This window comes from Ambystoma mexicanum, chromosome 13 (genome assembly GCF_040938575.1).
Source record: "Ambystoma mexicanum isolate Mex_15411 chromosome 13, UKY_AmexF1_1, whole genome shotgun sequence".
Lineage (NCBI taxonomy): Eukaryota > Metazoa > Chordata > Amphibia > Caudata > Ambystomatidae > Ambystoma > Ambystoma mexicanum.
Window position 1 is genome coordinate 587,325,791 of NC_090938.1, and position 14,285 is coordinate 587,340,075.

The 14,285-nt window shown below is 45.3% G+C and overlaps 1 protein-coding gene across 1 annotated transcript in view; it reads right to left on the reverse strand.

The window, feature by feature from the left end:
- Positions 1–13,588, reverse strand: part of LOC138521516 (uncharacterized) — a 63,662-nt gene extending 50,074 nt beyond the window's left edge. Inside the window, exon 1 of the mRNA XM_069634414.1 lies at positions 13,530–13,588. The gene's annotated coding sequence lies outside the window, so the exon portion shown is untranslated. The remainder of the gene's footprint in view (positions 1–13,529) is intronic.
- Between the last annotated feature and the right edge of the window lie 697 nt (positions 13,589–14,285).

Genomic DNA, 14,285 nt, shown 5'->3' on the forward strand with positions numbered 1-14,285 from the left:
TGCTGTTGATATTCCTGCTCATAATGTTCTCCCCTACATCGGTGTCTTTATTATCGCTCCTTCTACTGTTATTTTTGACAATTTCTTCTGCACTAATTTAGCTTCCCCTCTTTTCCTTTCTTCTACCTTATTTCTCTTCTCCTTCTGTCTCATTGACAACAGTGGACAATGTTCATCTGTATCCCGGGCCATGGTTTCATCTCAATCCTTACAATATTCTTTAGCTGTTTCTGTACATCTTCAGGGAGACCGTCGTGGTATTTCTTTGATATATGCTGCTGGGTCCTCCTCTATTTTCATTTGCATATCATAACTGCACTCATGCCTGATGTGTATGGATATTGCCCCCTCAGTGCCCTCCAAATGCCCGCTCTGCAGTTGTGTGTGTTATTCTGTGCCATCACATCTCGATAACCTGCCCTTTTCCATACATCATCTGCCTGCTCCCCAAGTATTGAGACAAGTACGCTTGTTATGTCCTCTAGTGCAAACGTCATACCCGCTGTTCTTTTTGCAAGCTCGCAAATCCACTTCTATGCCCCAGCTGTCAATGATGGTAAGACAGTCACCAAGTTGTTCTTATCTGCATCGGGCCACAGAATATGTTGTGCAAGTTCCTTCCCCTTTTGGTGCAATGGTACCTGTGTCAGCCCTGACTTTCGTCCCGGCGCCACTGTGCCCATTGTCCCTTTCGGCACTGCTGTTATGTGGCTTGCTCGATGGCCTGGCAAGTTCCTCAATCTATTGATATACAGTGTTTTCCTACCTGTATTTACTGGGAGGAGATCCAAAATGATGGCTCTGCACTCCGCAATATTTCCTCGTCGCGCAAATCTATTAAAGGGTCTTCTATTCTTTCGGGCTCACTTAGTTGAAGGGCTTGTTCCACCTCCTCTTCCTCATCGGCCTCTTCATCCTCCCACTCTTCCTCCTCATCCTCTCTTCCTCCCTGCACTTTGCTGCAAATCCCTCCGCTCACATACACTCCTCTTTCAATTTCATCTATTATGTTTCTGCTAACGTCATCTGTGGTCCCCCTCACACTTCCTTCTCTTTCTCTTCCCCTATCACCCTTCTACTAATGCTAGTATTCACTTCTCCCCTATACTCTTCTCTCCTTCTCTCCTGCTCATCCTCTCTCTCCAGAGCCTTTACATTGCCGTTGTCATTTTCTGTCTGTCTGCTTTAAACAATATTTGTCCCCCACCCATGTTTCTGGTGTCACTGCAGCCTCTTTGTCTCCTCCCCTTAAGTTCTTCACTCTCTTCAACTCCTCACTTGCTTCCTTTAGCTGTGCTTCTAAGCAGCGTCATTTGTCATTCTCTAATTGTGCTGCTAATGTACTTTGACATCGCTTTCCTTTTCTCTTTCCTTTACCTCACCTCCTGCTTCCGGGGGCACAATTTTAGGATTGCTATAACCTGCAGCAGCTTGCGATGAATATAATCCTGACACGGTCGAATACGGAGGACATGGTTGCGGTGGGGGTGAGGCGCTGTGGGCCTCACACACCCCTCATCTTCTCTTCTACCTGTATTCTCTTTCTTTCTTTGTTCCTCTCCCTCAAACATTTTCCACAACTCTAGTATGCATAGTCTGCTTTTTAATTTGTGTACTCTGGGTGTGGCATGTAGATATATGTGCATATGTTGCAGCTGATATTTCAAGTGTGTTCCTTCTTGAGGCCACGGCGGGACCATTTTGCCAGTTGTGTCTTTGACCCACTGCATGTGGTATTTCAAAGTTTTTTGTTTATATGGGGAAAGCGACTTACACAACTGAGCAATAGGGTCGTCTGGCCATTATACTGATATACACTCAACTTACCAATCGGTTTCAATAATCACTGGTTCAACACTCGCCCACTGTCGCTGTACTTTTTCATGCCCCCTCTCAATAGTAAGACTGTCAGGTACTAAGGGGTTGTATTTTTTCTTGCACTAAAGTGCAGACACTCTATTTTCCCCAGAGCCTTGCTTCAGGTACAGCACTATTCTCTGACACAAAACCTACCACACCCTAAGGTGGGCATTTAGACTGCCTTTGGGTTGGAGGTTAAGCTCTGGCATGCAGGGTATGATGTGAACCGTGACAAGCTAAGCGCAGATGAGGTACAAGATGCTGCACTCTGACAGAGGGTCAGGGAGAGTACTCTAGAGAGGGTCAGTGGGGACCCTCGAGCAGGGGGGAGGGCAACCAATGGTGAACACCTGAGGCCCCATCCTCAAAGCCAGAGGAGTGAGGCACTCCTGGAGGAACATGCCCACTGCAGGGCCTTGCTGGAGGAGACGTGTAACCTCACTGAAGCCCAGAGAACACCAGCCGCAGAACAACCAAACCTTGCCCAACCACAGTACGAGAACCCTGCAAAACTGCAACCTGAAAACAAGGACCTGGGTTATCACATGGACTGACCAGCACAGGTGGTAGACCTCCACACCTGGAACTGTCCAAAAAAGTTATTGTGGGTTCCTGAACAATGACAATATCCATCAGTTTTTTCGCTACCCTGTCAGAATACATTCATAAATACATATATCCATATTGTCACAAGGCCTTCATGGGATGCACACAAGTCTGGGCTCATGTAGTATAGTTCAAAGGGTTTATTTCCACCCCAAACATGCAAAAAGGATTTCAACTAGAGAGCAATGCTGAAAGGAAAACCCAAGTCTCCACCGATGGGTGTGCTACTGTCTCACTTCCCAGTAGTACTGTGGGATTCCCAGGGGTTCCCAACCCCTCACAATCCCTGTAGTTCTCCTCTCTTGTGGGTTCGCATGGGTTTCCCAACTCCGCTGTTGATCCTGCTTCCACCAAACTCTCCATATAGAATTATAGTGAACTCTCCCAGTTGATGATGTAGAAGCGTCGTTTCCATTGTGGGGAGCTGGAGCCAGCAGATGCCACCTCCACTTCTTATGACCCACTAAATCTGAGGGCCTGTCCCCCTTCTCCCATAACACTCAGGATTTCCACCCTTCTTTGCCCTGACTATTCCTCCTCTATTCTACTTTGCTCAATATCATTCATCCTCCCACTTCCCCAGTTTGCTGTGGACCAACACAGCCTCCTTGTTCCTTCCTTTCTGTCCGCAGTGGGGGGGGGGGGGGTCCTTCCTCTTTCAGCTTAATCCTACTCTTCACATCTGGTGTTGTGTCCTCCTACTCCTTTTGTCACATTCACCTTCTGATGTCCCTACCTCCTCGTCATTTTTACCAACGTCATCGCCTTATGTTACCACCAACCTTTCCTTTGCACCATGCACACCTCCAGCTGCTACCAATTCCTCTTCTGTACCCCTTTCGCCTGCTGAGGTTATCACCTCCTCATCTCTACCACCATCACCTCCTATTGTTACCACCTCCTCCTGTTCCTTCTCCCCTCCTGCCCCCAACACTGCCAGCTTCTCCTTACCAGACCTCTGAATGAGGGGCTGCACCTGCATCCTGTAATTGGGTAGGGCTGGGATTCGTTGCTGCCTCTGGGTGCACTTCACCTCACTTTGGACTTAGTGGGCCTTGCCAAGCTGTCATCTGGCCCATCTCTCATCTTGTGTCCCATTATCCACTTCCTGCTACTCTATATCACTGTGTGGAGCAGTCTCAGGTCTTCTGATTCCACAGAGTGTAAATTGCAAATTGGAAAAACTCGTGGTAAGCTTCCCAAACTCTTAATGTGCACCCCATGCTAATTAGCAGTAAACCTGTAATATCATTTATCCTGGAAGAAGGAATGGGCTGCCCTGAGACAATAAACTGGTAAATTGGTATCCTTTGTGATTAAACCTGCAGGCAGAAAGTCTCAAACATTCATCATTGTTGAGCACAGGCATCCAGAGCTCATGCAACATCTCCTTTGCTCTTTGATCTAACTGTCATGATGCCATGGATTTACATATAACAGTAGCAGAAGAGATGCAACGAGTATCATGTGGATTCCATTGTTTCCTGCAAAGTGCTTGTTTCATCTCTCCAGGAATCTGGGTCTCCCTGGTAAGGGCTTCAAACTCATTTGGGGAGTGGGTCCATACAAGGTGGTTCTGTGAGTATTCCCTGGAGTCTCCTCAAAACACCTCCAGGGCTTCTCACAATTCATACATACAAACATGCATACTTGGATAAATGCATAGTGACTCCAGAATGAAGGAACAGACAAATAATCTGCCCTCCTTTATACTAAACAGAACTGAACGCTGGTCAATTCTTTGAATAATATAGGGCAGTGCATGGTTGCAGGGTTGGACATCACATATCCTATGATAGCTGCTATCACTATCATTAATCCATGAATGACCTGGAATCTTTACACATATCTCATTCCTATTCTGGAAGATACATACCCACAAACATATCTGCAATCAGTCGCAGTCAGTCATTCAACCAACAGGCTGCCAACAGCTTATGGAATGCCAGTGTGCTTTTGCCTCTTAGCTCATATAAGCAGCCAAACATAAAAACACCCAGGTATGGAGTACAGTGCATCAGACCTCATCTGTCGCTAAAGACAGAGCATGCACAAGGTCAATACCCCCTCAATAAAGGCCTTAGACATCAGAACTGTTTACATACTTTGCAACCATCCAAATCTGTAAAGATTTACAACACACCTACACTTTCACAGCCTTCCTACCAATCATCAAATGGCCCACACCACTAAGACCATGAAGCAATCACATGCACAGCCACAGCAGTCACTCAGATGCACATCTAGTATGCCCTGTAAATGCACCTTGCATATGACAGAACCAATTACGGACAACATTCTCTGGGTACAGTGCCATTCTGACTTTCAGATGGTCTGTTTGAAGCTGTTTCATTTTAACCCACATTGTCGCAAATGCATAAAGCAGGTGGATCCCATAGGGATCCATTGTACACGCCAGGGCCGGTCTATGAGTCAGGCAGCCCAGGCGGCTGCCTGACGTCAGTCAGCCTCTAGGGGGCGCTGCACCAGCAGTTCACAGTGCTAGAATACATGTGTAACACGTTTGTTTGCTAACATTATACAAATGAATGTCCATTCTACCACTGGAACTGCTGCAGGCTGTGGCATCAGCCAGGGCAATTTCTAGTCCATTTGGTGCCCAGGGCAAAACACTAGGAAAGTGCCCCCCCCCGCACCCCATCCCATGCGCCACTCCCACCGCACCCCGCGCTCCACTCCCGCCGCACCCCGCGCGCCACTCCCCAAACTACACCGTTAAGGAACTCCTACCCAAAGTCAAACAGTCTGTCACACAAGGAATGAATTGCCTTTTGCAACGGTGGGCCACTTTTTCACTGGTGCCCAAGAAAGTTTTATGCCCCAGTCCAACTTAGGCTGCTAATAATGAGGACTGGGCACACCAACCAAGAGACCATGAATATGGCACAGGATGCAGTATATACAACCAACAAAGAACACAAGATGCTGAAGGGGGTTTGGAGGCAACCTAAGCCAAAAGGGCAATGACAAGGAGACACCTGAACCCAATAAACAATCACTTTACCATTCTTTGAATGGGAATCAAGGGTTATGCTTTGATACAGTAAAGTCTTGACTTTTGTAAGGATACATGGACCAGGATTATTTATTTATTCATGCAATGTTTGTGGGGTACCTGCAGGTATCCGACAAACATTGGATAGATAAATAAATAAACCGGTTCGTAGCTTAAAGAATATTTACTCAGCAGCACTGGTCAAAACTATTATCCGCATAGTGAAGTAACTCATCACCATTGCTATGGAAGTGGTTTAAAGTGTAATTGATATATAGTTTGGAAAAGAAGCAGCATGAAAGAAATAGTGCTGCTTTAAACTATTATTTTGGCCATTTTCTTGGCTTGCAGGGACGCAACATGGGCCCAAACGGGTCGGGGCTCACGTTGCGTCCCTGCAAGGCACGCACACTCCCCACAGCCTACTGCACCTCCCCTCCCATCTCAATGCCAGCACGAAACCATTTTGTGACTAATGGGCCACCATTAGCAGTTTCCTGTGATGGAAGGGGTTGGTTTTAGCTGCAGTGGGACCTAAAGTGTTTTTATTGGTATGCTTATGCCCCCACTCCAAGTGGCGCAAAAGTGGTCAGAGGGAGCCTCTGACTTCTGTAATGTCATGTAGTACTATTGTACTACGTGACATTACAGTTGGAAGGGGCAGCGCCAGCACCTGACCTGCGGAGCTTTCCCCACGTCAATGCGCTGCCCCACAAACTGGGGAATTCAATCCCCTCCAGAGGCTCCAGGGACCGGGGCAACTGCACCCCTGGGGCTATTGCGCCCCAGGCAGTTGTCCACCTCGTCCGGGCCAAGAAACAGGCCTGGCCTCGGCCCTCAGGCAGGGCAGGGCAGGGCAATTGGCAGATAAATTAGCAACATTTGTTGCTTTATTACCTTCCCCCACCCCGGGTGGTGCCGGTGCTGCTGGCGCCAGCCAGGCCCATGGGCGCACGTGCGGTGTGCCCTCCTTCAGGCTATGGGCACGCACTGACACTGAAGTCTGGATCGATTGAGGCTGGCTGGTGTTGTCGGCCCCGGCCATTACAGAAAAGAGGAGCGAGCGGGTCATTAAATCCTGAAGTTGTTCCCATCACAAGCACACACTGCCAAGCAGCAGCAGAATCAGCAAATACAAACAGTTTCTGCATCCTGCCCTCACTGATTGGCCTTGTTTCAGGAAACCCGGCAGTAACTACAGCCTGCCGAGGGAAGCACACTTCTTTCCTCCTGCTCCAGTCCTCGCAGGTGAGGCCCATTTCTGCATAGGCATTTTATTTATTTTAAAATGGTATTGCGGAGATAACTGGGCCATCCAAGAACAGCCTCTGGAGGCCACAAAGCTAGACACTTTTGTCAAGGCTCAAGTAGTCATGAAAAAGGAAGCAAGCATTGGTGGTGGACTCTCCTCAGGAGATCAAAAGGCCGGTTCTCGGAAGACCTGGGCAGAGTGTCACCATCAGCAGATCTTAGACAGTTGCACGTTCCAGCAGGGTTGGATTGGTCGGTCCATTGGCCAGACCACAATCACTTCCAGGGCGAGGCCCGGGGGCCTGTACCACGCTTGGGCCGGTTTGGGGGTTACTACGCCCCCCTAGTTCCCGCTCCTGAGCATATTGTTCATTGTTCCCTCTTTCCTGGGCATGCACTGCTGACTTTATTTTAGTGCAAGAGTTTCATACATTTCACTTTTCGCTGAAACTTGTCTTATACTCTTCTTTGTCGTTGTGCTTCTTTTGTTTGGAATAGTAATCATGCTAGTCTAACGAGATAAACAAACACCTACACGAATGTGCCTTGTGAATGATGGTGTGAAGGATGGATGCAGGCGCTGGACCAAAAGCTGAGCAAACTCTGCACAGCAGCTGGCTTGGTAAAGCTACTCATCAACTACAGTAGAAACCGTCTCCGTGGACGGTTGGCCCGTCTTCCGTATAATGCAAATACCCAGACTTGTAGGATGCATGCTTCACTTTCTTTGTTCCATTGGGGGCGACATGCTGTAGCATCAATTCATGGCCTTTAAAATACCCTGCACGGTGCACCTTCCGATCTCCTTTAACGCAAATGGTGGGATATGGCCATGACTAGCGAACGCCACATTAATCAAAGCCAGGTCTCTAAAGAGTGGTTCAAGTGTTGGGGAATCACCTGCTCACACTTTCTGTCGTGTGACCAACCAGTGCGCAAAAGATGTTTCAGAGCGTGGGGCTCTTGATGCCACCCATTTCTGCATTTGATACACCAGCAGCTAAACACACCCTGGGGAGGCAGCTCCTTCTGCATAGTCCATTTCTCTCCCAAGCTCGGGACAATGTTCTTTATCATAATGGAGAATGTGAAAAAGCGCAGGGCTGCAAGGCTGGGGGTTGAGGGTGGAGGGCAAAGCGCACTACGCTTGGGGTACACTGGAGATGCTTCCCCTGACACCCGCAGTACTCCAAGTCCCTTGAAATGAAATTCGTCTATACACTGCACAATGTGCAAGGGCCGCTGTTATTCAAGCAGCACACGAATAGTAATTTGCAAAAAGTAAACTTAACGAGTCCCAAGAAACAGTCATCTTCCACCCTTTAAGAATTTGATTGTTTTTGTTTTTATGTTGGGATGGTACACATTGTTTTTCTTTGCGATCTTACAGTTTCATGGTGCTGTCGGGAGCTAAAATGAGTGATCACGAAGAAAACATTTAAGAAGTTCACAAGCATGAGAGAAACAAACCCCAATACTCGAACTGCCATTTCTCTGCCGCGGTAATGCACTGCAGTGTGTTTCAATGTAAAGTCCACATTGTAATGTCATAATTTTAGAACGCCACCTCTCTAGCATTAACATTGGGAGCTATGTTGAATTGTACATGCATGTTAACTCTCTGCATATGTTTAAAGTAGACTTTACCACTCACTTGGAGTAGTGATATTGTTCACGTGTGTCCCTCCTAAATATATTTAACTTCCTGTGAAATATTTGATGCAATACATATTGCATAATTGCATGTATTTTAATGCTGAGATAGACGGGCTTGTACAGCTATCAGTGGGTATGTTGCTGGTGCTTGTTCATGGAAGTTTGAGTAACTGTTCAAGACCAGTTCATCACCTTTTAAGAGTGGCTAAATGTTTGAGGCCATACGAATGACATTAGTGTAGATCTGAAATTGTCGATTCTCTGACCTGAGTCACAGCAGCAAACTGGTCATTGTTACTAAAAATAAAGAGCAAAAGCAGACTAACATAACCAGGCCTGTTCGGGTTTGACCCGCTTATTGCTGTTTTCTGAGGTTTATGAAATTCAGCAGATGCCTGCATTGACAAGTTTGTTAACTCATAGTCCCCACTCCCGCTGCTCAGCCCATGACACATGCATGAGATCACAGGTCGGGGATGGGGGGCAGCAACGATGCTTCCTGCCTGGGATGCAATCTGTTGTAAGACCGGCCCTGGTACACGCTCCCTGCCAGCGTGTACAATTTAAATGAAACCCTCCCCGACATGCTTGCACGTCGGAGAGGGTGTAATTTCAATTGGGAACACTGCTTACTCTAGGTGCATGTTAAGCAGAATGAAACCCTCCCCGACGTGCAAGCATGCCAGAGAGGGTTTCGTTTCATTTGTGAGCACCGCTTGTTATGCGACCATGTCGGGCAGGGTTTAATTGTAACTGTGAACGCTGCTTGCCATGCGCGCATGCCAGGCAGCTTTAACTCACTTGCCACTGCAGAGTGCAAATGTGAAGGGCAAACGGCATGTTTGTACGGTGCCTTTTGCCCTTTACATTTGCACCCTGCTTTACAAATGAAAAAAAATGGTCAGCGGGAGCTGCTTACATTACAGTGTATTCGTAACGGCTCTGCGCCGTCCAATTACAAATTTCTGGAAAACGTGCGTTTGAGTGGTTTAAGCGTAATTGGTACAGGGTGTAAGGAAAGGTCCACCAATTGCTCTCAAATTGCCAGCATGTATGTACGAAGTCACAACTGTCAATGCAAAATCACTTGAAAGCAAGGGACTCTAATTTACAGGAAACTAAAATCATGTGATGTAAATTGTAAAGAAAATACTGATATTGCTGGGCGTAATTCATGCCATACATAATTTATGTCTATGTAGGCCCATGGACTTGTGCGAGTCCCATACCCATCCGTGATCTATGGACAGCATAACTTATATGCAATGCAAATTACATGCATCGAGGAAAGGTCCACCAATTGCTCTCAAATTGCCAGCATGTATGTACGAAGTCACAACTGTCAATGCAAAATCACTTGAAAGCAAGGGACTCTAATTTACAGGAAACTAAAATCATGTGATGTAAATTGTAAAGAAAATACTGATATTGCTGGGCGTAATTCATGCCATACATAATTTATGTCTATGTAGGCCCATGGACTTGTGCGAGTCCCATACCCATCCGTGATCTATGGACAGCATAACTTATATGCAATGCAAATTACATGCATCGAGTGAGAGAAACATGACTCAACGAAATGGCATATTTTCTCAATTCACTGTTAGACGCGCTATTGTCTGGGAATGTTACACGCTGCCTGAATCTGAATATCCGCGTACTCTCATCGTCTTCTCGCACTCTGAAATGGACATTGCCCATTTACACAAATCATGACTTGGAGAAAAAAAACCTACCCAGGGGTCATCTCTTACCACACAGAGCCATGTTACCAATTTGTCAAATAGTATATTCGAAAATAATGCAATTAAGATACATAAGATCTTTAAACATGGAATTAATTCTGATAAACGTTTTCTAAAATATTATTCTAACATTCCAACACCTTGTGGCCGCTTCACAAGCATATTACTCGGAGTAAGTGCAACCTACTCCTGACCCACTGTTCTCTCTTCAGGAGTAATCCAAGAGTAAGCCACTTTTACTCATAGTCATTTATTTGTTAAACGAAAAGTCTCTCGCCAGGAACATCTCTGAGTCACTCCTGCAGAGAGGCTATTCAGCTCAAAAAGTAGTTACCAAGAGTAACTCTGATTTACCTTTAACTTAGCGTTCTCTTTCCTTGAGAAAGTCAGAGTAATTCCTAGTAACCTCTTTGTGAATCAAATAGTCTCACAGCAGGAGTTAAGTCAAGGATAAGTCAAACTTACTGTCAACAACATCCTTGTGCATAAACCTCTCATCCTTTGAGTGTTCTAGGAATACATGCATACCTATCATGTTTACATTCAGTTCTCATTGTCAGGTCCACGCATAAGCTAATAGCAGGCGGATTTATTATTGTACTATTTTATTGTTTAAAGTGCAGCCCTAGCTCGAGAGCAGTGGAGTGCTGTATAGGGTATGGCTAGCCAGCATTTTCGGTTGGCATTTTTTAACAGTAGCTCAGTACTGTGATTACACTCTGTGTTTCCATCCATTCACATCCATCGGCATTAGTCCTTGGTCAGGGATTGTTAAAAAAACAATTGTGTGGATTTGGGGAAGTGTGGGGGCATTCCAAGCCGATACAGTGATCAAGTTCCAAAGGGTGGGTATATGACAAGAACATATTTGTTACTCCTTTCTTGTGGGCCAGTTGTGATCAGAGCCCGTTGGTCGATTTGCTGCATGAAGGGGAGTGCCACCTGATATGTGCAGCTTTGCTACCAGCTAAGATGGTGTGCTACTCATGACTGCTTTATAGATGATGCACACAGTTTTGAACAGTATTATAGTCTGGAGAGGAAGCCTGGGTAGTTTGCATACAACAGGGGTCATTTGGTCAAATTTCCACACAATGGTAATGAGGCATGCTGAGAATCTGTGAACTGCTATTAGGGGAGGCAGGAGAGCGGTTGGGAGCCCCAAGAGGAGGGTCTTTCCCCATCAATGTGCGAGACACAAGGTCCTGCACTACAGTCCAGAAGTCATGGGGTCTACTTGGATATTTGTTTCTGGAAGGACAGGCTGCAGCTGATGGTGAAGCCTAAGGATTTATCAAATAATGGGTGACCTGACGGAAAACTGGGGGGGCAATTACAGTCAAATGGTGAAATATTGCATCCCCTTACTAATAGTCCTTTATGTCAACCACATTTTGACAAATCAGATCTCTAGTGGTTTATGTGTGGATGCAACAGTTTGACCTAATTTTGAGCAAGATAGATGTGTAATGTAAAAGTACACTAAACACATAATAATGTGTTCTAGTGTTCGTGTATCATTTTAACAATTGTTAAGCAAATTAACTTTCATTTTTGAAAGATTTTTAATATGGTGGCTGAAAATGTTTATATTGAATGTATTATCTGGCATATTAATACAATTGACGTTTTCATGTTTTTTCCTCTGCACTTAAGGTGTGAGATGCTCCATGAGCATGAGTTCTTCAGACGATGAGTTGTGTAAAGGGATCCCATATGCATTCCAGACAGTGAGCAGGCGGGTAGAGCCCTAGTTCACGGATATAAGTAATTAATGATTATTGGTACATGCCATAGTGTATTGAGAAAATGTGCATGTGCATTATATGTGCCAAAGTGAGGACAGTGTATGGTTGACAAATTGCAAGCCATTGTGATGGGTATTCTTCTCTCAAATATCGCTCAACCATCACCCCCTGTATTCACACCCTAAATGACAAAACTTGCTGTTGGATTTAGTCAATTATATGCATACAGTACCTTTACTTTGTGCATTTGTCCTAATGAACTCTTGTAGTAGTAGTTTTTACATTCAATATGTTGTTCCCGTCTTCCTGAATACTTCTTCGCATTTAGAGCTTTCATCCCTCTTGAGCCTCATCTAGGAAGAGCAGACACATGCTGTCCATGCTTAACTGTGACTTACCTTTGAATTGCCCTCGGGGGTTGTATGTCAAGATAAATCAAAAGGAGTTACTAAGCATAACTCTGAGAACTCTTGACTTACCCCTGACCTCAGAGTAAGAGGAATTCCAAGTAACATTTGTTTCGTGTATCACATATCCATCTCCCGGGCTAAGTCAACGATAAATCAGAGCTACTCATAGACATTTCTGTTTGAATCAACCCCATGGTATTGTGCTCTTCCAAATTCTCACTATTTATTACATGCTCCTATGGAGTGTTGATGTGTTTCAGACTTCCTCTACTTACTAAACCCTCAAGCCCTTTGATTAGCTGTGTCACCCTTTGTTGAATGATATCAAACTTTGAAAGTATTATGGTGACCTGGACTTACCATTTCCCAATGAAGTGTAAGTCTAAGTGTAGCACATTTCTCAAGCTAGAAGAGAAGCACATTGGTTCCCCATACAGGAGCGCATCAGATTTAAAACCCTCTACATCAACACAAATGTTTTTCTAACACAGCTCCCCTGTATCTCACTTACAGAATCACCATGGCGCCTGCCACCAGACCTACGAGGTCCCCCTATACTGACCGCCTAGTCGTGCCTAACGTCAAGAGATATAAAGCAAGAGGTTCCAGCTTCCCATACATTGTGGCAACATTTTGGAACAACCTTCCCCTTCACTTAAAGCTGAGAAATCTTACTGTCTATTCCGCAAAGCACTCAAAACACAGCTTTTCGAATAACCTGTATCCTCTCCCACTGCAACCCCTCCCACCCATCCCCTAGACCTGTATCTGCCAATTGTACACGGGCAATAACATGCATGATAATACTATTGTTCTTGGTGTTTGATCGTATGCTCTCACTACTGATGTATTTCACGTGAACTGCATGACAAGCTACGCTTACCTGACTTGTACCTGTAACAGCGCCTCAATGCCTCCAGGTTGCGCTTTATAAATGAAATACATACATAATAATTATGCTTTGATCTCTCATAGTTAAACCTCTTTTAATGCAACCTGCTTTTACAAGTTAGTCTGACTACCCTCTTCAATATAAACAAAAAGTACATTACGTAACTCCTTAGCCCTTCATTTGCCATATACCTCCACACCTAATGCTCTATGTATCAATACAGTGTCAAAGCATGAGTGGAATATGACATCACGTGTTCTAGTCTTTATATTGGAGCAATGAAAAATAAATATGAAATGTGGCTAAATATTTTGTTTTTGTTAAAGAAGAATAATCATACTCTACCTCGGTAAATGGCGAGTCTGCAGGAAGCCCTCTGTGTGAAGATTGCCCAAGAACAAGCGAGGTTGTGATCCAGAGGTGGGGAAAGGCTCGTATATATTTACACCAAAAACGAGGAAGCAACTGCGCACCTTGACAACCGCAATTACTCTCTGATTGGGTGAAAGACGAGAAATACCTAATTTGGTCAAAACACACTTCTAAAAAAATATGGGCTGATGTCCAGGGAATGCAAAATCCAGTTCCTGACACATATAGTTTCACAAACGAGGGCTATGATAGGCCACGGTTTAGACTCTCTTTGCAAATTAAGGCTATTTGTGAAGGTCACATTTGCATTATATACAAGTGTTGCACATTTGCAGATGGACAATAGACACAGGCACGGGTGCATTTAATATTCAATTTAGAAATGACAGATTATTGCTTTGAATAGATACACGATCTAGGTGGCTGGCTGGGTGGTGGTCCTTGGTCCCCCCTGCTCCGCCCCAGCTGCTTGCAAAGCCTTGAGGTGGCGTTGACAGGTATCCCGTGATTCTCCTCCTATGGAACCAAAACCTGTCTCTGCCACTGCTCCAATTCATGCCAGCTTTGCTCCTCCACCTCAACATCGCTAAGCACCGGGGTCGAGAAGGCCCAACGTAAGCGCAACTGTAGGGCCTCATTACGAGTTTAGCGGTGTGGTAAAAAAATGGCAGTAATGCAATTACTGCCTCTTTTTTTTGGTAGTAATGGAATGGATGGCATGTTTATTGC